Genomic DNA, 23,568 nt, shown 5'->3' on the forward strand with positions numbered 1-23,568 from the left:
ATAGATAGATAGATACATACATACATACATACATACATACATACATACATACACAAATACATAAATAGATACATAGAGATAAATACATAGATACATACATACACACAAATACATAAATAGATACATAGAGATAAATACATAGATAAATAGATACATAGAGATAAATACATAGATAAATAGATACATAGAGATAAATACATAGATAGATAGATGAGAGAGAGATGTGAAAGAGAGAGAGAGAGAGAGAGAGAGAGAGAGAGAGAGAGAGAGGGGTTTCCCAGTGAAGCAGTAGCTTCGGAACACACAGAAGATCCGAGGGCCTTTTCTGCTGAGGGAGAAGCAACTTGTGCTACTGAGAGCTGAATGGAACCGCCCAGTTCAGGAGAGGGCCACTGAGGAAGGAAGGTAGCGAAAGCGGGACTGCCTGGCCTCCCTGGGGGCCTGGCTAGTTGGTTGGCTGGTTTGTGCTAAATCCACAAAATGAAGGAAGGAAGAAGTGGCTCCTGCTTAACAGGGTATGCGCATGTGCTTCAGCAAGGACCTCGTCCTCAATATGCTCTCCTGGGATGAGAAGCCTCTTGTGTGCACCCAGAAGCAAATCCACAGCATCTCCCATCTCCATCAACTAATTCCCAAGACATGGCTGGAACTCAGAGGTAGTTTTGAGGAACCAGTAGAATCTTTCTCAATCTCTCTCTCCCTCTCCCTGCCCCTCCCACTCCTCCTCTATTCTCTAGATAAGAGCTAGCTCTGTGGATGACCTGCCTGGAAGCTCTCTCAACCTCTCCTCCCTCTTCTCTACCATCTTTTCTTACAACACCTTTCTTTCTAGTTCCAGGGAAGCCGGCAGATAACTCAGTCAGCTTCTCTTTCCAGAGGCTTCCAGGGTTTTTTGAAACTATCTAGGGTTTGCCAATAAACCCTCCATGCTTTTTGCTTGCAAATGAGATGTTAATATGTCAACCCCCAGGACAGCAAGGATTTTCAAATCTACCCAGGAGCTCCAGTGTCCTCTTTCCCTCACTCTTCACAGGTAGCACACAGTGGATCTAGCCTGGGATCCAAGGTACCTTTCTCATTTTTCCCCCTCATTCTCCAGGTCCTGAGCAGATGGTGCGGTTGTGCTGGCTGTCATCACTCCTCCTATGTTTCCATGGAAACATGGGGCATAGGGACCATCTCTGCCTTGGGCTCCCTGACAGTATCCTCTGGCTGAAAACTTCACTAAGGCCCCTCCTCCTTACTTGCCTGCTGTCCGGAGCTTTGCAGAACATTCTGGGCCACAGGCAGTCAGGGCCATTTCAGCAATCCTCTAAGGACATGCTCCCTGCAAAGGGTTGTAAATTGACTGAAAGGGGGAGGGGAAGCCAATATCTCAGTCAGGTGGCTGAAGCCTCTTTGGGATGGCAACAAATACAGATAATCTGTCCCCTCAGCCACCTTCCACAATGGCTGAGAATTGCCCCAAATGTCAAATTCGATGCTTCTAAGGTTTTCTGTGTTGTCAGGCAGCAGGTATTTATTGAGTGTGAGTATACGGTTGAGGTTTTACACCGCACTCACATCCCACCACCTGGAAATGTTCATTCCATTTTTTTTTTTTTTTTTTACAAAACCAGGTTTTTCCCTAAGGAATGCACTTTCTTCAAAGTTTCCAACATCCTCCTGGCTACATAATTCATTTATATAGCCACGAAGACATTAATTAGATTCAGAAGTCCGTGGAAACAGCAAAGCTAGGCAAGGTCAGAGGGCAAGCAGGGCAAAGAAAAGAGAGGGGGAAATGACCCCTAGGAGAGGGTGAGGAAGTGGAGGGAGATTTTTCATGCCTTTCAAGTATCAAACAAGACAAAGACAATTTCAAAACGTGGTCAACTACCATAACACTTTGTAGAGAAAGTATTGCCAAATGTAAAAAGTCTGTTAAAAAAAAAAAAAAAACAAAAAAAACAGAAGTTCATTTGCATGATAATTTTATGCATATACACTTTTGGTGTTATTGTTTCTCATACTCTGCTACAAAGATTGGGGATGGGGAGGAAGCGGGACTCATCATTTTTTTTTTTTTTTAAAGAAAAACCAATGTGGTCACTCCTACTCTGGAAACAGAAAAGACTGTCTTGTTGTGAGCGCGAGCCAGCTGAGTATCTCACCGCGGTTCCTGTATCACACCTCACACTGACTTGTTGGCAGATGAATCCACCATTTCTTGATATGAGAGGAACAGAAACTAACCACCCAGACGAAATCACTGGCTCCTGGGCATGCTTTTTTGAGATGCGCACTGGCCAACTTTTCAAGATTGCAAGGATCCGGAACCTACTTGGAGTAGTGGATAAATAGCCCTACAAGAGCAGGTAGGCCTCTCTCCCCGCTGGCTCCGGTTCCACATATCAGCCCCATCTCATGCTCCCAAAAGCACATAAGGTATGTTGCCATGGTTTTCCTCTGCGAGCAAGTACACTAAGGAACAGATAAGTGTCACTAACCAAAGCACGGCAGATTGGGGATCAGATCTGGTAGCCACAACACCATATGCCACCCTGTAGCTTTCGCCTTAATTATATAGCGTCAGAGCATCCCCCTGCACACAGGTGCTTGAATAATGAATGTAATGTGGACCCAGTCAGAAGCCCTCTACCCGGCTTTGCATTTCTCCCTTTTGCTAGCTCTGTCTCAGAGATCTGCCACAACAGAGCATCCATGACACCCGCATGCTCTCCCTGGGCTTAGGACTTTTCCTTCGCAGCTCCAGAATGCATTGGATGCTCTTTGTCTCTTGTCAGTTTTTGTCTCTGATAGTCCTAAAATGTTAGTGTTCTGGTTTGGGTTGTTCTCCCTGAGTGCTGCCAGACAGGACTCCCTGACATATGTCAGGAGAGCCATAAACTTCTTCCTATTTAAAGGTAAGCCCTCCTGTTGGCCTCTAGCCACTCTCAAGGTGTTGTTTTGTTCTAAGCAGGACTGCAGTGATGCCCATTGAGAGTTAACAGGCAGCGAGAACAGTGTGTCCAGGAGGAAGTGACTTTGCTCCCATCTAGGGAGGCGTCATCAGAGAGAAGTCACAACATGACTGAGTGTACTGTGTCTTTTCGCCCGGGACAAGAGACATGCTAGAAAGTGTGATGGTCCTCGGGCCGCCTTGGGGCTACACAGACAGCTCCCAGCCTGACACCAGAGATGTTTCAAATTGTATCTTGGGGGTATGAATAGAGAAAGGGGCAGCAATATAAGCAATATAAGGCTCTCATAAACTCCTTCTCCCCATAGCTGAGATTCCATAGCAGTGACCTTCAAGTCCAGAAACAGAGCAAAGCCTAGCCGTTGAAAGACAGAGACAGACAGATATGGCATACTATGCCAATTGCCTGCCCAGTATCAATCCACCCTCCTGCTTAACGAAAGAACTTAAGCCTGGTTTAGAGAATTAATAAGCCTGGATCTTTTTATAGTTATATCCAGTTAGACAGTTAAATCAGCTTATTTCCAGTCTTTCTTTGAAAGAACTGGACATATGACACAATCCTGGCCAATGAGACACGGGTTTATGTTAGCTACAATTTCTCCGAACGTTCTTGTACCTGGAATGGACACTACCCTTCCCTCTAGGTCACTTCCTTCTTTCTGTCCAAAATTCAGATTGAGGCCTGAGAAGGAGCAGCTGTTGGGGACTGTAGGAGCCAAAGCAGACACTTTTGTTGGCCCATCAGAAGTCAAAAGGATCACCAGTTCCGTGTTTCTGTCTGCTTACAGTTGTCCTTGCCTGCGTTGGGCCGCCTGCCTCTCTGTATCTGTATCTTCAGAGCACAGTGAGACCCTGTGTGGCTAGCGCTCTCTTACCACACTTTACTATCTTAGCTAACTGGTTAGAGAAACCACGCCCCTTGAAGGCACCCTACACATGGCAGCACACAGTCAGGTCTACCAAGTGTCTCAGCTATATGACCCAACAGAAGCAGCTGTACCAAAGAACCATTGTGACTTACTAGAGACTGCGATGGCTTCCTTAAATATAACCGTGTCTTCTGGGCTCATTCTAGTTGTAAGAATGTTAATTAATAAGAAACTTATGCCCCTTTGTCTGGAGACTGATTAATCTGGCTCCAGCATTTGTGGAATATTCCGTATTATTAGCTGTTCTTTATTTCCACATTATTTATTAACCAGGTTAAGTTATTGTTACATCCTCACAAGGATACTAAAAGATGGCAGTCATGGAAAACAGCAAAGGAATAATAATAGTCGGGCTTTCTTGTGTTCCAGCCGCATTCACAAAAATGTGCGCGCTTCCGACGTTGTCATTGTTTCTACCAATAAACTAATTACCACTGTATGAAGCTCGTTTACTTCAGAAGGAGTTTAGAGAAACAGCTAATTAAGTACAGTATTTTGAAATTTAAACTGCATTACAGGGTTAGAACCCTGTAATGAAATTGCAGAAGCTTACAAGGGAAAGAGAACCCATTGCAGCTCTCTGTAGCTCCTACGTGATTGGCATCTCTTCCTCCACATCAATACTGCCTGCAGCCTTGGGGCAAACCGTTTCTAATGATATGGGGGCTGTCTCTCTCCGAAGCCCCCTCAAACCATTTCAAAAGCACTCTAGCCTGACCAGGACCACACTTTTCCTTGTGTTTATGGGCCATACATTGATCTCCCTGTGTCTTCCTAGAACATCATTAGACTACAGTAAGCACTCCAGCTTAGCATCCAGTCTCCCTGGAGTCCTTCTGCCAATCCTCCACATACTGAGTCGATTGGCTCCTATGATCTACTCAGGACTCTGGCAGAGCGAGGTCCCCTAGGATGTCATACAAAGAAACAGAACTGGACATAGGAATGAGAGAATCCCCAACTTCTTGTTTTCTTGGGAGAAGAGAGCTTCAGACAGCAGCTGGAGCTTGACCTCAGGGAGAAAATGCTCATCACAAGATAGGGAGGCAGGAAACTACTGTGGAGGGAGATACCTGAGCCCATGATGGTCCCAAGGGAGGAGCAGCACAATAGAGAGTAAGAGGGAGACTGTAGGAGGAGACTGCCCCTTGTTAAAGAGCATCTGCAGAAGCCACAAAAGCAGGGTTTCTGAGGACAGACCCAGTGACCTTTCAGAACACCACCTCTTTCTCTAGAACTTGTTACAATTCTCTCTGCCCAGCGCAGTCACAATTTTATGAAATTGGTATTGTTGTCTGTCGCTCTCTAGGTAGTAACCTAAAGGGAATCTCTTCCCTTTGGCCCTGGAAGAATCCCAGGTGAGATCCACAAGCCGCCGCCCCTGGAGGAATGCAGCCTCTAGGTAAGAGCTGTATTTACATCAATGCTTTCCCAAGCACAGGGCATAGGGTCAGATCCCAAGGGAGTGCTGAATGACCACGCGAGTCATTTCAGAGATTGATTTGCCAAACAAGCGTGGAGAGCCTAGTGTGTGTTAAGTGATGGGTTTAGAAAGGAAAGAAGGAGATGTTCAAAGTTTGAAAAAAATAAAAGGGGGGGGGGGAAGCAAACTACTTCAGTTAGAAGGATTGTGCCCATACATCTTTATTCATTTGCCCATCCTTGAACTGAGCAAATGTTTATCAAGCCAGAGAAGCAACTTAAAGCTTACCACCATAAGAAGGATGGTACGTTCTCACCAAGGAAGCTGGATGTTGTTGTGTTATATGTTATAATGTACTCAGACTGTGATGAGGAGGTACATCTACTCAGGGGGGAATCTATGTTCAAAGAATAGCTAATTTGTATCCAAATCAAGAATTAAGGGAGGGGGAGTTGAGGCGAACCAGCCAGATGCATGGCATACTGCAGCGTTTATCTGTCTGCTAGGCAGTGTGTCTATAGTGCCATAGGAGAAAGAACGGGTGGGTGGCCACTGGAGACCTCTTCTGGGGAGTTTTAATTTCAAAGTTAACATCCGTGTTGATCTAATGGAACAAAAGCCAAAGCGAACAGGGCCTCATAACAATAGAAGAGTGTCCCAAGCAGAAGGAAAAGCACATGACAGTCATCAGAGGCCAGAAAGAAGCCTGCCGTGTACCCCCAAACAGAGAAGGCTCTATATGATCAGAATGTCGCCTGGGGTGTGGGAAGGGGATGGATCTTAGTATATATCAAGTGCGGCATCACAGAGAATAAGGGAGAAGAGACAGCTCCAAGACTAGACAAGACACAGGAGCCAAGTGGTGGAAACTTTTCTTTTTGGTGTTGCAAAAAATGTTGCAAGTGAACAGGAAACAAACATCAGAGATTCTACAGCACAGCGCTGCCAAAGCCTTGGAGACAACAGAGGGTTGAAAGAGGGAATGGCTTCTGAGAAACCCGAGAAAGTGTTTGACGAGCATTAGAAAAGTGGCGGTTGTTTTAGGGCTTTGTTTTAAGTTGTAAAATCAAGAAAGTCTGCAAACTCCTTCCTTTAGGCTCAAGGCTGGCCATCTCATTAACACAGCCTACAGCAAAAATAAAAATGTACAGAGCCTGGCTCATAAATTAGGAGGAATGTTAAAATGTTGGCATCAAGCTTTAAACTACGACAGGATCCTTCTAACTGCCTAGGTCACATACCCAGGCAGCTGCCCCACGCTGAGGCACCCCAGTGACATCTTCCTGCTCTTGCATCTCTTCACTGACAGAATGGGAAGACATTGGCTCCTTGGAGACTGGTGTCCTAAGGACCCCCCACCCCCCAACAGCATACTTAGAGCTCAGCACCATGCCAGCCCTCTAGCCTTGGGTTCATTCCATGATGACATTACTTTTGATTATATTGCTAATAGACACCTAGAAAAGTACAAGTCATAAAAAAAAAACAAAAACAGGATATAATGAAAGAGGTAGGTCCGAGTTTAAGTGCTCTCCATTTCCACTCTCTTCTCAATGAAAATCCTCAAAAGTCACTTTATGTTTGTTAAACAAGAAGATGACAGCAATGCAGGTGGAGAAACTGAGGAAAGGGGAAATGGCTATGTAGCATGAAAATCATGAGTTGGTCAGACTGGGATGAGGAGGGGCCCCGGAAACACTGTAAAGAATGAATGGGATTTGGTAGAAAGACAGAAGCATTTACATGGGATGTCAGGGAGCCTGTGATAGAATACTGTTACAGTTTACATCTTCCTAATGGCTTATAAGGACAGGCTGGTGTCAGACGTGGTGTGAGCTGCATGTGTGAGGTTCTGAGGTCAATCTCCAGCACCACCAAACACAAACATAATAAATAAAAATTAAAATGCTAAAATAGCATTACTCATAATGATTTAGGAAGCCATGTGTACGGTGTGAGGTAGGTGTGTGTGTGTGTGTGTGTGTGTGTGTGTGTGTGTGTGTGTGTTGAGAAAGGTGGCTTTCAAGTCTTTCTGCAGATTAGAATTGTCTGGAGGACAAATCTCCAGTGGCCTGTCCCACGCCAAGACGCTTACTTAATCTGTGTGCGCTGATCTGAGGAGTCCCTGTCTTGGGGGAAACCATCATGCAGAAGTGGTCGGGCATTTTTAGCCAGCCTTCTGGCCTTCCTCTCAGGCCTCATCTTCAGTGACTGCTCCATTTTTACTGGTCTTTGGGGATTGGTTCTAATGTTTTGAATTAATTGGGAATCTGCACGTCCAAACACTGAAGGTCCCTGTCCCCAATTGGTTTTTGATCATCAATAGCCAACCAATAGCCAATGGCTTGGGGTGGGGGGTGTGGGGGGAGAGAGAGAGAACTTTTAAATTTGTGCAGGCTGAGAACTGGAAGAGAGGAAGGAGGAGAGATCCCCATGATGGGAAGAAGAAAGACCAGACTTAAAGGCCCACCAATGTATTAGAATCAGGGAAAGTGGCCACACGGGCCACTTCCCCAATTGTGTTTGGGGTAGCAGAGATGAAATACAGATTTTAAAGAGGAGTGTTTGCTAGCAGGAGGAAGAATAAGAACTGCCCAACCTTTGAACTAACCAGGCATATTTAAAATTAACTGCCGTGTGTGTGTGTGTGTGTGTGTGTGTGTGTGTGTGTGTGTGTGTCTTTCATTCACGAATCCAGATAGCTCTTGGGCAAGTGCAATCATCAGGAGCACAGATCAGTTAGCCAAATTACTGCTACACGGGTGTATTTGTCTATATGCTTTTGGTCACTGTCCCATCATATCAAACCCCACTGACTTATAGAGGCATCGATGTTCACCTTGTTTACCTTTAGACTATGTCAAGCCCCTACGCTTTGTTTATCACCATTGTTTCAGAAGCATCATCTCAAGTTACAGACAGGCACTCAGCAAAGGTCCGTTTGCCTCTTAACTGAATTGCTTTGAGTATATGGATTGCTTATTAGGAATGCTGGGTCTTCTAGTATCTGAGCAAGGTATGCCTCTGTTTATTTGGATTCTCTTTCATTTATATCTGAAACGTTTAGTGATTTGTTGCAAAGATTATTTAAATATCAGATAGACTTTCTTCCTAGGTGTTTGATTAAATTGACCTATTCATTCTGAGAGTCTATCTATTTTCTATCTGTACAGTAGTAGGAGAATGCCACCTGTGAATGTTGGCTATTTTCTTTGGAAGATGTATACCTCCATTATTATTATTATTATTATTATTATTATTTTACTTACTAGCTGGTAACTCACATTTGACAAACCATGATGGTGGCCATAAAAATTATAAGGCTTCCAGTGCCATGTGTGGAAAATATTCTTTATGAGTTATCAATCAGAGAGACCCTAGGGAACTCCCAAACAATGCATGCTTTTGCCTACGTTCCTCTTGGTTACCCACAAAACGAGTTGCTAACACCCCATTGCTGAAGACACCACACAACTTGGATGAGAAATCAAGGTAGCATCGATCCGGAAGCTTCCTTCTTGCCAGCTAGCGCTGAACTGGAAGCTTCCAGAAGGCACTATGTAAGCAGCTAGGGAAAAGCAAGGCATCAAATGCTCTTACCCAGCTGCGAGCCCCGTGGTTACAATAACAGCATGAGGCAAGGTGTGCCGACTTATGCAATAGTGGCAAAACCGTTATGGGGATAATCAGCCACTCTCTGATTGGCTTTGGGGTTCACTCCACAGGAGCGCATCCATTTGTGGGACTGTAAACATGCAGGAAAGGTCATAAGCCTTGTAGGGGAACTTAATTCTTCTCTTTAACTAAATTGACGCAGCACTGAACTGCCTCCTAATTATATATTTGTATCCATAGACATTCTGAGCTTTAATCAGAGAAGGTTCTCTTTTCTAATGAATTTTAGTGAATGCAGAGGTTCATGACTCTACAGGGCTCTAAGAATGAATGCCAGGGGAATGTTCAGCACTCAGGAAGACAATTATACTACTCCCTCTAAAGCCAGGCAAACATTTGGAATATGGGGTAGAAAGAATGGAGGATCTGGAGGACAGGGAGAAGAGCCCTGAAGTGCCATCTCCTGGGCAGTGTACAGTCATTGCAATCGCAGACTCTGTAGTGGGTCTATACAAGAGCGGCCCCTCCAGAGCCGGGGAGGAATGGACTCAGGAGACCACACACCTCCCTACTAAACTACTTCCTATAGCCAGACTCGGGAAAAGGCAAGAGCCTCTATCTTCAGTGTGTACATTCAGGAACCCCCATGGGGCTCCAAAGGATAGGTTTAGAACAATAGTCACTCGGATGGTACTAGCGAAACTAAATGGGTCAAAAGCAAAATAAATCAAAAGAACAGAACACAGAACCCATGGGTCTGAGGAGACAGGAAGGAAGGAATATTGATAGAGGTTGGGAGGGAAGAAGAAAGGGTGAGGAGGTAAGGGGACAGAATATATCACAAGCATGAGTGAAACCAGGGAACTAAGTTAGTTAGTGTTATGGATGTGTGTGGTTCTTTTGGGGAACTCTTATCTGATTAAGAAAATTTCCATTTATTGCCCGTTTGTTCAATTTATATCTATTTACTTGCTTTATCGAAATCATGAACTGATGGTGAATTTTAAGGGAGAAAATTTTTATGTGGCTAGTTGAAAAGATAGACTACATGACTTCAGTTTTCTATTAGTGGTTAATGGAGTGTACGTCTTACTGATGCATACTCTTCTTTTCCTTTTGCTCCGCCTCCTCCTTCTTTGTTATACTTATTTTTTCTTTGAGCACATTTTTAAGATTTTTAAATTTATTTATGTGTATGAATGTGTACCTGCATGAGTTTATACGTTTCATGTTCAGGCACATGTAAAGGCCAGAGGAGAGTGCCAGGTCCCCTGGAACTGAAGTTTCAGGAACAGTCATGAGCTGCCTGTGTGGGTCTGGAAACTGAACCCAGGTCCTCTACAAGAGCAGTAGGCACTCTTAACTGACAAACTGCCTCTCCAGCCCCAAGGTGCAGATTTGATGTATACATTTTTGTCACCGTTTAGTTGAAAGTAAAATCATTTCTAATATCTATTGTGACTTTTTTGACAGATGGATCATTTATAGCATATTTTGTAATTTCCAAATAAAGACTTTCCTAATTTTCCTTTTGAAAATATCTTACAGTTCAATTGCATTTAATTAAGGAGTATGCCTCTACCTATCATTTTAATACTTTATAATGTGTTAAAACGTCCTACATATATTTAATTTTGTCAAATAGCCATGTGTGTTAAAAGTATGCACATTTTGCTCTTGCTTGCCTTTCGGCCAGTGTTGTTCATATGAGCTTCTTGGTTTTGTGGGGGTATTTTGTTTGTTTGTTTACTGTTTGTTTACTGTTTGGGTGCTATAAACACAGTAATCATGGATTTAACAGTTCCTTTTCTTTTATCTGGAACCACAGATGTCTATTTTTCTTATGTTGTTTCTTCTACCAATATCTCCTTAGCTCCTATGTCTAGTTATTTTTAGGATGTGATTGGCAGTGTGTCTGCAAAAGTTTACAGAAATAATTTAAAGCCTACAGTGATGTTTCCTTTCTCCAAAGAGGATATCCAGTCCTGCCAGGTAGTCAGGATCATTAGCCACTTGGTATTGCCTTTTCACAATTTTACCAGCTTTTTTCTGTGCGTTGGGGGTGAGGCTAAACTGCACCACTTCTCATCATGAGTGTGTGTTCTTTGAAATTCACATTTATCCTAGAGTTGCACTTTCAGGAGTCAGAGGTGAGTTGGGGTGGGGGTGGGGGTGGGGGTGGGGGCGATGTTTTCTTCTTAGTGAGATCCTCATTTTGTCCTTAGCCTCAGGGCTCCAGAAATCGTGAACAGCATGTACCAACCACTTGGGCTGCTCCAAAACTGGGATTGGGGATTTTAACTATCAAATAACTCTCCTTGATCTCTTTTTGAGCTTGTCTCTGTCCCCCTTTACTCGATTTTTAGGTCCTCCTGGCCTTCCTAAGCCAATTATTTAGAAATGACTCTTCAGTGCACACAATACATGAACATATACCATGAAAAGCAGCAAGGTTTTGTTTGGACTTGGGCAATGGGCTCTTCCTTAACAGGATGGCAGTGCACATCCTGTGTATTGGCTGAGAGAATGGGAGACAAACCCAGCCAGGCTGTTTCAAACCTATAACAGCAGGGTGACTTTAGGTAGTAGCTTCAACTTTCTCATTCTCCCTTCATTGATATTGAAATTGAGCTAATGGTTATAGCTCCTTTATTGGCAAATGAGTGCAATAATATTGCAAAGACATATCTAGCATAAGTGCCTACTTAATGACAACTATTCTTATTGTACTCAAGCTATTTAAATATTTGGTAATACTTGCCAAAATAAACACTCATAGGCTATGAACTTGGGTTGCTAGGAATTCCTGCGTGATAATGCTTCCAAGTCCTAGCAATGGTTAGGAGATACCACTGGACCCAATGGGAATACCTCCTTGTCTTCTGGGGTCAATTACAAGCTCTAACTAAGGGAAAGTCTGGCTTTGCCTGCATGTAGCCTTGGAGCACAGGGCCTGGCAGAGACTCTGAGACTGTTACCTCCGTGGTTCAGTTTCTACAAAGACTAATTGTTTTCAGGGGTTTTCATTAGCCTCCTTTTTACACACAGTTAAGGCTTAGATGCAGAGTAAGAAAGGCCTCACGTAACCTCAAGGGCTCTGTTGTTAAAATTCTGCTTTAAGCCTCCTGGCCCTGTTTTACACGCTCAGAGATTATTCACCCTTTAGGAGACCATTCCTGCCAATCCCTGCTGTTGGCTTTTAAAAGCAGGTCCATTTAAAGTTGGTAACTAGGCATCACCATTGACCTCATGCTGCTTAATTCCTAACCTGATCTTGACCCCAGAAGTCAAAGCCCTTCGAAAAGTCAATAAAAGCAGCAAACAATCTTATGTTGTTCTTGGCAGACTTTCCCAAACAATGACTGAGTTTAACAATAGTTAATTGTGGCTTAATAGTTGCTAACAAGCATTGAGTGCTAACAAAGTGGCAGGTAATATAGCAGCCAAATGAGGTGGGCACTGCCATTAGCCCTGTTTTACAGGACAGCCACTGTGTTTTACAGGGACAAATTATCTAACCTCAGGCCACAAACCAGCAAGAGGGTTACGGGCTACTCTATGGGCCCCTCAGTAGAATGTTAGGTGGAGAAACTTAGACCCAGAAAGTATTGGAGGGTTTGGAAGGACTCCCACAAATTAATAGGTGGATTTCTAATAGCATAACTCTGTTAGATGGAGTCATTTTACTTCTGAAGGCTATTCTGATAAGGATAGGGTTGGAGGACTTAATTAAAACAGTGGTTAGCTATGAACCCGGTCCAAGGGGGCAGAATGAGAGGAGTCTGGCTTCAGATGATTTGAACCAGTAACGTGTATGCTAATAAAAAAAAATAGTCTATATCCAACTAGAGTGCATATTCCCACAATATCGCACACTGAGTATAATCACTAGGAAACTATATAACAGACTTGACTCTTGATTCCAACCCCAACTCAAGCCTTGAACTCAACCTTTGAGTCCTTCATGTATTCTAGATATTAACCTGTTGGGTAGACAGCAACCATTTTCTCATTCCAGGGGCTGTCTCTTCCCCAGTCAGTTATTTCCTTTGTTGTGTAGCTTTTCAGTTCCCATGCAATTACATTTAGAGGAATAGAACCATACACACACACACACACACACACACACACACACACATATACATATATGTACATATACATGTGTGTACATACATACATATAAATGACATGTAAGCAGGGTATAGACTGAGAAAGGGAAGGAGGAGAGAGTATGCAGGATGAATATGGTCAAAGCACATCATATATTTGAAAAACATTGTCTTTATGAGACCTGCCACTTTGCACAATGACTCCACACCATTAACAAATCTTAATGAAAAACTGTAAGATGGGCAGGAGCTGCAGAGATGGTTCAGTGGTTAAGAGCACTTCCTGTTCTTGCAGCGGATCCCTGTTCACTTCCTAGCACCTGCTTGGACACTCACAATCCCCTGTAGCTTCATTTCCAGGTGTTCCCATTCCTGCAAGCCTCCATGGGGATTGCACACAAGTGATACGTGTATACACATAAATTAAAAAAATAAGTAAGTCTATTTTAAAACTAACAAAGTCAGATGTGATAGTACCCACTTTCAATCCCTGCACATGGGAGGCAGGGCAGGGCCAGAGGCGGGGCTGGAGGCAGGGGTGGTGGGGGGGGGCAGATCCAGATCTACATTTAGATTTCTTTGACTTCAAGGTCATCTAAGGGTATTTACTGATGAGACCTTGTCTCAAAAGAGTAGAGGCAGGAAGGGAGAGAGGAAGGAAAGGGGGAGGAAGAGGAAGAGGAGGAGGAAGAAGAAAAGAGAAAAGGAAAGGAAAGGAAAGGAAAGGAAAGGAAAGGAAAGGAAAGGAAAGGAAAGGAAAGGAAAGGAAAGACAAATTTTAGGACAGTTATTTAAAATGGCCATAGAAGAGGGGCAGGGAATTCAGAGAACTGTTAACAATGAGGCTGCCCAATTAAGTAGTAAAAACTAAATATATGAGCCTGTCTTCGAACTACAGCGTCATAGTTCCGGCCCAAGTGTGAGTAACTAAGTACAAGCTTTCTCTGAAGAGGAAAGCAGAGTGGTTCTTCAATGGCTTGACTCAATATTTCTCAAAATGTGATTCTTTTTTCCTCAATTGAGCATTTCCCAAATTTTAAATTCCTTAGAGATTCTCAATCATATTATCAGTGTAAGGCCCAAGAAGGCTCAGCTGAGGAAACCACGCAACTTCAGTTAGCTCAGAGTTCGTCAGTCTCACATGACTTTGCAGTGTTTTACACGGACATTTATGACTGTCTCAGAAGTGTGGGAAGTGAAGAATTAAGACACTACTATTAAATCCCTTAGATGATGACTAAATGCTTTTTTAAAAAATAGGGGCAATTTTGTAATAAAATCATCATCTGTTATCCGTGGTTCTTCAAAGGTGGATCCATCTAGAGTAAACGAGCTTTCACGGCCCGTGTAAGGAGAAACCTCAGAATTAAGAAGAGCCTGGCTGTCTTCACATTTACCAGAAGTAATTCTAAAATATCTACCAATGACCGGACTAATCCCAGGACCAGAAACTCTCCCTCTACAGCACTGAATTCTTTCAAGATGCCTCTGACTTTGAGTGAAATTTAGTTATTGCATCTTCCCAGGAAGGACAGTAATTCCCCAAGAGGGGACCACAAGACAGTAGTTGTTTATACAGATGGAAAGGCACAGAGTTCAGGGTAAGAGATAAAGCTAGCTCATAAGCCATTATTCCTCCTTTACCTGGGACTTATGGCTTCTGCAGGACTGAGGATGTGTGTTTGTTGTTGACGCCTGCATTATCAATTGCTAGCTATCTAACTACTGAGCCCATTTTCCTACTAAAGCCACAGGATAAAACACACAGAATACAAGATGATTGTTGGTCATCATGACCCCAACTTAAAACAGTTTCCTAGCAAGCATGCCTCTCCTGTCATCCCACACAATTCTAAAGGAAAGGTCCTGTCAATTCATAGACCTACTAAGGGCACATGAAAATCACATGAGGACCTCTCCCTTATTAGTTAATTTATTCATTTTCATGCGTATAGGTATTTTGCTTACATATATGTCTGTTCACTAAATGCATGCCAGGTACCCAATGACTGTTCTGGGACTGGAATTCCAAATGGTTGTGAACTTCCATGTGGTTGCTGGGCATTGAACCTGGGTACCCTGGAAGAACAGTCAGTGCTCTTAACTGTTGAGCCATCTCTCTAGCAACCAACCCTTTCTCCCCTCAATAGTAATTCAAAGCCAACAGTCACCACACATGTAAAGAAAATGGCAGCTTGTGAGCAGAAAGCCAAAAGAAGCAAGAACAGCCCAGAAGGAATCAAAGAGACACAGAACTAAAGATGGCATTAAAAGCACTGAAATCAAATCCAGAGGAATTTAGGGAAAATGTTGTAACCCAGAGGTTAGAATGGTCTAGAAAATTTTAATTGAATGGATTAGGAAATAGCTAATAACCAATAGCTCTTCATATTCAGAGTGCAAGAAAAGAAAGACAACATGGAAAACTGTTGGGGGTTTTTAGAAAGTCAGTCTAGATAGAGTTAGACATTCTTAATCAAATATATAATTAAAAGAAAATCTTTTTATCAAAAATACTGAAGGATAAGTTACTTCATATCTAAAGACCTGTCAGCGACCTAGAACAATTAGTAAAAACGGAGGCATGACCTAGCAAAATGTTGAGTCGTCAATGTGCTAATATTTACAGAATAAGGACATTACAAAAAACTAGACTCAGCCAGATATTAGCCATGCGTCAAAGTAGAATGCTGTTTTTACCAAAAACAAAACAAAACAAAAACGAAACACAAAAAAATCCCAGCAAGCTTGTTTTCCACACATTCTTTTCTTTTAAGGGTGTTTGAAGATACACTCGAGAAAACCAAAAGTGGACCAAAATGGAAATTCTGAAACCAGTCCACCAATCTAGAGCCTGCCACAGGCAAACAAATTTACAGAACTATTGTATCACAGGCTACCAGTAAAGTAGGGGTCTGGAGGTGGGGCTGGGGAGCCAGGACCCAAAGTCTCTAGGGGAAAGAAGAGCATAATAAAAGAGACACCTGGGTGGCATTAATCCCATGGACAAATAAAGGCAAGAAAATAGTATTGTTTTCAAACTCTGAAAATCAGACAGAAGGATATGTAATAAACAAAAAGGTACAATAAGGGTGCAATTCACAAGAGAAGCAGACCACGATTTAATGAAATAAGAATATAAAAACAGAAGAATTCCACGGAACCTTGCTTCTGGGAGCCTTGATTGGCCCACAGGTGATGGCTCGAGACTCGGTTAAAACGGTTTGCTCCTCAGGGATGACTCTGATTGGTCTGTGAATGGACTGTGGAGACCAGCTGCAACCTCCAGGCATAGTAAAAAGTAAACATTAGACAGCAATAAACATTAGATGCTGGGAACGTCTTGAATCCCAAACGGAGAAAGTCAGTCTTCTTGAGCTAAATTCTCAACCTTTGTTTTGGAGAAGCTGTCAGTCAGAACTGTGGTTGACACGTTAGTAGCAAAGTAAGAGGACTAGTATGTCATCCATATGAATCCAGCACTAGAAGGACAAGCCTGCATCTGCCCCAGTTGGTCCATGACGGGTCCTTAGTTCAAGGCAGAACGCCATTCCCAGCATGCCTGCCTGATAATCATGAATGGAAGGCCAGTTCTGAGAAACGGTCCTGAGGAGGGACGTTAATGTTCACTGGAGTCATTGAAAATATAAATGGTAATTGCGAGGGCTTGTGGAAGAATGGAACATGCCATGGAGAAGAGGGTTTCCTGGGAGAAGGGGAGAATTAGCCATAGCATGAGAGGGAATCAGCCAAGGAAGGAGATTGCTGTCTTCCTGCCTGAGGGATCAGAAGAAAGATCGGGGAGAGAAGACCAGAGTGAGAGTCTGAGAGGTCAGCTGACTGCACACGTGTGTGTATTGCCTACCGGGAGTGCATCAAGTTGGTAGTATATGCCTGTTTCCTTTGGGCTGATACGACCCACGCCAGCTTGAACTGGAGCAACTGTGATGACCTATGTGTGACCCTCCTGAGAGCAAGCCTCTTGACATTTCCTTGTGGGCTCAGGAGCTTGAGGAGACTCATGGGACTGGTGAGGCCTCTCCCTTCACTTCAACTATTAACAGTAAACAATGGGGAAGGGACTGTACAGTAGTATAGTGGCTGGTGTGTCACCCGGGGAGCCCCTTCAGTGGTTCAGCATTTTGTGAGTCATGCACACTGTAGCTGTGACTCTTCACTGAGTGATATAGCCGGCCATAAGTTACCTGGGGAACTTCCTCGTGGTGTAGCCTCATTTGAGTTCCACGGTCCTGTAAGAACTCCAAATCAAATTCTCTCAATAAGCTAGCTGGTTGTGGGTGGGGTCATCTGCTTGGTCTGTTGATATTCTGCCTATCTGTAAAGATGTGTTTCTACACCTCCCCTGAAGAAGTCATGGGACAACCAGGAACGCTGGGGACACGGCTGTATTTCCCCATCGGGAGGGCGCACTGAATAGCATATTCTGTTCGAGAAGGCAGAGGGGTGTTTACGGGGCTCTTAGGGCAAGGGGCTGGGCCAGCTGCCAGTGATAATGGCAGAAATACTAGCTCTGCTCCTGAAGACACGTCTGTTCTCCTAAGACAGCAATCAACGTGAAGGAACACAGATCCAAATTCTCACAGATCACGGGTGCCATGTGGGGGATTGGGTGCTGAGCTCGGGGACCCTGGTTAACTCTTCCAATTCACTGGGGTCCTCGTTAGAGCACTGGGGCAGCATCTGCTTAGTGACAAGAGTTGGTGGTGCTTTCAAAGGCACTTAACGTACCCCCAGGATACTGGTGGCCCACAGGGGGAATCCAACTCATAATCTTTAACACTTGTCATAATTATTTCTCTTTCAATAATACCATCTCCCACCCCCACCCCAGGAAACTTAACATTATCACAAACGAAATGTAGAGATATAAACACTCAATGCTTTCTTAATAAAATGCAGTCAGCGGCCTCAGGGAATTTTTGTAGCAAAAGCCTCCGAAATCAATTATATTTTTCTCTCGTTTCTACTCCCAATAATTGAATGTTTTATTTCTTTATTTACTTAAGTTCTTTTGAAATGAAAAGGTGGAGCTCTGTTGACACATGGAGGAAGGGGGTATTATTAATTAAAGTTGTTAACGTCTAAGATGAGAACAGCGTTGACGCATACAAATGAGCATTATTGGGCTGTCAGGAAGACCACAGGCTGGGCCTCTGTGGAAGGACCATCCCATCACTTCCAGGGTGTGAGTCTGCAGCCACGGTCCATACTCCAGTGTTCAGTGTCCGTGACTGAAGTGCTCAGAGGATGCAGGGTTACTGACTGCATTTGCTCTGTTTTAGCCAGAATGTATAGTCCCCGATCTTTCCTTTTGTCCCTTCTTGGTCTCATGGGATGCTGACATCACTGGTTTTGTTTGTTTGTTTGTTTGTTTGTTTAATAGATATAGGAGGGAGTGGTTGTTCCCCTTCCGCAGACTCAGCTCAGAGAGGACACTGGCCCAGAGTAAGGGGGCTGATTGATCCCACAGGCAGAACCACTGCTTCGAGTCCGTCTTAGCATTTCTGTTGCTTCAATGAAACACCATGACCGAAAGCAAGTTTGAAGAGGAAAGGGTCTATTTTGTGTACACTTCTACATCACCGCTCATCATCAAAGGAACTCAGGAGAGGAACCTGGAAGTGGGAGCTGATGCAGAGTCCATGGATAGGGGCTGCTTACTGGCTTGTTCCTCATGGCTTGCTCAGCCTGCTTCCTTATAGAACCCAGGGGTGACTCCGTTCACAATGGGTTGGGCCCTTCCAGGCTGAACACTCATTAAGAAAATAATCCATAGGGTTGCCTGCCTATAGCCCGATGTTATGCAATTATTTCCTCAGTTGGGGTTCACTTCTCTCAGGTGACTCTAACTTGTGTCAAGTTGACATTAAACTATGCAGCACAGAGTCTTTGGATGACTGGCAGTCACTTCCTGCAGACTTCCTGACCCTATACCCCCTGACCTCTAAACCTCACACACTCCTCCACACCAACTACACACATGCTGGGAGCCTGAGGATAAACAAAGCCCACGAAGATCAGCTGGAGCAGAAGCAAGGGAAAGCTCTGGTCTATCCTCACCTCAGTGAGGAGTTTCGGAGAAAGAGTACTCATACAGCACACAGGTCTCAGCTCTGTCTTGGTGGTTCCCTTCCTCTGTTATTGGCTGTATGTTTCTCCGTGTGTGCATCTCTTCCCACCCCACCCCCATCCCTCTCCTCACTCATTCCCATGGGACAAATGCACAAGAAGCGCCTGATGTCTTTTCTGGCCGGTTAAGGAACACTGGGGTGCTTCGCTCAGGGAAGGCCACTTTCAAGTTAAGGCCATGGGGTTTCCGGAGCCGGCCCTTGAAAGCAGGCTACCAGAGATCAGTCAATGCTGAGTTTTGTGATTTGGCCCCAAGAACACTTTGAGCACAGAGCTACACTGTGCTGTGAAAAAGTCAGTTGTCGTAGTCTTAGATGTCTCCGTGAAGACACCAATAGGCAACACTGGACCCTAAAGTTGAAATCTTGGATGTTTAGTCTGAAATGAGGACTTTCAAGTAATTCTCATTCGTTGGCATCACAATTGTGAGGTTTCTGTAGCTACCATAATGAAACACAATCATTGCTTATCCAAGCAAGCTGAGGAGAGAGAGTGTGGTTAGCTCAATCGACCGTTAACGCCTCGGCTCTGAGGTGGTTAATTTTCTTCTCCTTCCTGTGGGTACATTTCTAGAGGACAGGGAGAGTGAGTGGGGTCAGAGGTCAAGGCCAGTGGTCAAGCCCATCTGTCGCCTTGGCTAGAGCCAGCTGCCTCTCCACCAATTGTTGTCAAGAGTGTGCAAGCTGTTGCACTAAAGATGGTGTGTGGCACTGCCCAGGTCCATAGCTAACAGACCCAGCCATCTTTCAGAGTTCCCCAATGCCATTTTCATTGTCACCACGGACACAGCCCCAGACTTAAAGGAGCTGTCTCAATGACATCGTTCCTCAAACTAGAATCCTAATGTGTTTTCTCCCTCCAGAATTCCAGGGAAATGAACAGAACAGAATCATCAAAACATTTAAATATATACCTTCTCTACCAGTTACACCTCACCAGGTGTAGACAGTCAGCTGAACAAAAGCTGCAAGTCACAAAATTGACCCTTCATTCTAGAAAACCCAGAAAACCCAGCCACTTTGTAGTTTTCCTGGTATTGTTATAACTCTGTGTGTGTGTGTGTGTGTGTGTGTGTACAGTCCACATTATGATCACGTAATGGGCAGGCCATTCCAATGGGCAATTTACTCTCTGGGAAATCAAGGAGGCCTGAAACACATGCCTGCTCCTTCCCAGGTCCCTCAGAGCTATTTAGAAAATTACTATTGTGATTCAGAAAATGCTCTACCAGCCTGAGGAATTAACCTTCTTCCTAATACGTCTAATTTACTGGTTCTTCAAGTAATTGCTGTGTTAAAGTTGCTGCAAGTCCAGGATCTAAATAATCACGCAAAGGCTACTTTTACGAAAGCTCGGTGTGATCTGGCGCGCTGAGTGCGCTGTGTGTAACCTTGTTAAATCCTCACAACAACCCGGGTGAGAGAGGCATTACCATCCCCGGCTTTAACTGAAGTGCAAATTACGATGCAGAGCAAGAAGTCATTTGCTTGTGGTCTCTTGGCTGCCCAAGCATGGTACACACGCTATGACTAGGGTTCATTCACACTGGGAGGCTCTGCTGGGATTTGAACACTGATCTAAACCTTCACTCACTGAGCCTGTGAGTAGTTCTACCGAATGTAACCTGTGCTGTAGTGAAAAGGGAGAGTGTGTGCATTCAGGTGTGAGTGACAGGACACCTGCTGGCTTTTAGTTACTTATTTATTTGACACTTTCTCTGCTGCATATATGTATTCATTTGTGTTCAGATCTGTGTTTATGTGCATGCTGGAGGACCAGGGGTCAACCTCCAGTGGTGTTCCTTAGGTCTTTTTAAGACAGGACCTCCCATTGGGTCCCAAAGCTTTCTGATTAGGCCACAATGGCAGACTAACAAGCCCCAGCGATGCTCTTGTTTGTCTCCTCATAACTGGGATTGTAAGAGCTCACTATCATGTCCAGCTTCTTATGTGGGTGCTGGGTATTGAACTCAGGCCCTCAGGGTTGTCGGTCCCCATCTGAACTGTCTCCCTAACCCCTGGTCAGACACATTCAATAGCGCCCCATCATCTGAAAGCATGTAGCATTACATTAGAATAGGCTATGCTCCGGGGGATAGGATGCACAAAGTTTCTAGAAGTTAATTAATCTTTAGAATTAGTAGAATCTATGGGTAGATTCTTAGCTTACAGGAAGCATCCTTCTGAAAACTAATGTACCGTGCCTGCAGCTGAGGGTTTCTATCAAGCCTGGCCGAGTTTATCCTCCAGAGAAAAGCAGGAGATGCCTGGTTCAAATAGTGTAACCCCAGGGCCCCAGGACTCCATGAGACACCGACACCTTTATAAGAAATAGTGGGGGAAAGGCACACTGAACTAATGGGGAGCACGCTGTAGCATAACCTCCATTAGGTCAGCCAGACACCCTCAAATCCTCACTAATGCCCAGTATGCCACTGACATAAAGAGCTCTGGGTGCCAAGGGGAGCAGTTTCATGGACTGTTATCTACATGGCCCCAGAGCACAAAACACAAAACTCTCTCAGAATATTTCCAGAAGGTTCTGACATAAATTCCTGGGGTAATGAGACCATTCTCTGCCCTCCCGGCTTCCAGACGCACAGGCAGCCTCACGGAAACCCCAAGGCCATCTCAGCGGAGATGACAAAGGACGTCTGCCAGTCACAAGGTTAATCGCTCACTCCTTCGTTCTAAAACAAAGATTAGCAAGCAACCTGCTTTTAATGTACAAATATATAACGGCAGGTCAGACAACAATAAAGAGTGAATAACAGACTTGTAAAATTAATGGCCAGAAATTCCACCGCAGGTTGTTTTTTTTTTTCAGCCCTGCATCTCTCCAGCCCACATCATAAATATATCCCCGAAAAACAGGAGAATGGACACCAGAACAGGGCCGCCTGCTGATTCCCCCAAACGCCAATCCTCAGAGACACACGTGACTATGTTTAACCAGACTGAGGAAGGATTGGCTCAAGGCATCCACGGTGCTTCCTCAGGCACCAAGCTATTCGAGTGGGTATGCTTTCCAGGCCGGAGTTACTGATATCATGTAAGTGCACTTTTTCCAGGAGAGGCTGCCCTCTGCAAATAGATTTCTCCTGAATCAGCCAGCTCCTGAGTTGACCTCTATTTGTTATACTTAGGAGTCAAATGGGATAATGCAGAGCCCGGCCCTAGACGTGGAATCCTGCCCCGGAGGATGGACATAGGAGTTGATGAAAGCATGCGTACACACTTTCAAATTCCAACCACATGCCATGCGTGGCATTAGAAGATGAGAGTAATATCTAAAGCTGATGTTCATTGAGCACCTACTGTGTGCCAGGTATTCAAAGAAAGGCACATGTGTCTGCTCACTGAACCCTTAGGCTGTACCTTTCTATAGAATCATCGTGGAACAGTGAACCTCCCCACTCAAGCTTAGTGAGCACTTTCCCTGCTCCCAAGCAAGAACTAACCTGCCCCACCCAGACACATGGTGTGGCAGAACGTTCTCCGTTCTAAGCATAGAGAATTGGGTTCCTAACCCAAGCCCATGAGATACACTGAATTATTCTGAGGGGCCTCAGGAAGAAGGAGCCCAATACAACTACGGCAATTAGCAATGCAACGAAAACTTGAAAATTTCCCAGAGAGTGGATTTCAACTGTATCTACCACCACCACTATCATCATCCCCACCACCATCATCGCCACCACCATCATCACCACCACTATCATCATCCCCACCACCATCATCCCCACCACCATCATCACCACCACTATCATCATCCCCACCACCATCATCACCACCACCACCATCATCACCACCACCATCATCACCACCACCATCATCATCACCACCACCATCATCACCACCACCATCATCATCACCACCACCATCATCACCACCACTATCATCATCACCACCACCATCATCACCACCACCATCATCATCACCACCACCATCATCCACCATCATCATCACCACCACAATCATCATCACCACCATCATCACCACCACCATCATCATCATCACCACCATCATCATCACCACCACCATCATCACCACCATCATCATCATCACCACCATCATCATCACCACCATCATCATCCCCACCACCATCAACACCACCACCATCATCACCACCACTATCATCATCCCCACCACCATCATCCCCACCACCACCATCACCACCACCACCACCACCACCACCACTATCATCATCATCACCAACATCACCATCTAAACAACAGGACAGGCAGATAATTGTTACCCTTCCCCCCAACCCCATGTCTTGCGCGCACTCAACAGGCCAGGAAGAACGACGCTGCTACAGGATCCTTCTGCACACATTTATTCAGTCCTGTTTCTTCTTTCTCCATATATCTCCCTT

At 44.5% G+C, this 23,568-nt stretch overlaps 1 long non-coding RNA gene across 3 annotated transcripts; it reads left to right on the forward strand.

Moving 5' to 3' along the window:
* The first annotated feature begins 216 nt into the window (after positions 1–216).
* Positions 217–22,918, forward strand: Gm34596. Of its 3 annotated transcripts, XR_373334.2 has the most exons (5): positions 217–656; positions 2,075–2,357; positions 5,204–5,296; positions 22,018–22,242; positions 22,337–22,918. It is a non-coding gene; the product is annotated as a predicted gene, 34596 (long non-coding RNA). The 3 variants fall into 3 exon arrangements; XR_373335.3 differs by lacking the exons at positions 22,018–22,242; positions 22,337–22,918 and adding an exon at positions 18,446–21,857; XR_373336.2 differs by lacking the exons at positions 22,018–22,242; positions 22,337–22,918 and adding an exon at positions 14,351–15,467.
* Positions 22,919–23,568: the final 650 nt, after the last annotated feature.

This window comes from Mus musculus, chromosome 1 (genome assembly GCF_000001635.26).
Source record: "Mus musculus strain C57BL/6J chromosome 1, GRCm38.p6 C57BL/6J".
Classification (NCBI taxonomy): domain Eukaryota; kingdom Metazoa; phylum Chordata; class Mammalia; order Rodentia; family Muridae; genus Mus; species Mus musculus.